Source organism: Meleagris gallopavo, chromosome 15 (genome assembly GCF_000146605.3).
Source record: "Meleagris gallopavo isolate NT-WF06-2002-E0010 breed Aviagen turkey brand Nicholas breeding stock chromosome 15, Turkey_5.1, whole genome shotgun sequence".
NCBI classification, from domain to species: Eukaryota; Metazoa; Chordata; class Aves; order Galliformes; family Phasianidae; genus Meleagris; species Meleagris gallopavo.
In genome coordinates, this window is record NC_015025.2 from 7,586,531 (window position 1) to 7,586,820 (window position 290).

At 50.0% G+C, this 290-nt stretch overlaps 1 protein-coding gene across 1 annotated transcript in view; it reads right to left on the reverse strand.

Annotated features, from left to right (window-relative positions):
• The window catches only part of LOC100544253 (E3 ubiquitin/ISG15 ligase TRIM25-like), a 7,683-nt gene that overhangs the window by 6,539 nt on the left and 854 nt on the right, over window positions 1-290 (reverse strand). The gene's annotated exons all lie outside the window — the stretch shown is intronic.

The window sequence follows — 290 nt, forward strand, 5'->3', positions numbered from 1 at the left end:
TTTCTGTGAGATATTTGTCATAGCTGGAAAGTTTTAAGTTTTGAAAAATGTAAAGATGAAGAATCAAATCTGACTGAGGTTCCTTGCCCCAAAAGGCTTTCGCGAGAGGAAAAAGCGGCGCTTTGGAGGAAAAGCTTGGTAATCTCCTCAGCCACCACAGAGGAGGAAATGACAAGCAAAGCTCAGCACATAGGACCAGGATGCTGGCGTGCCTGTGGTGCCCCTGCCTGCCTTCAGCCCCCACCCCTCCTCACAGCAAAGGTTAAGCATTCCTGCCTTCTCCCCCCCCA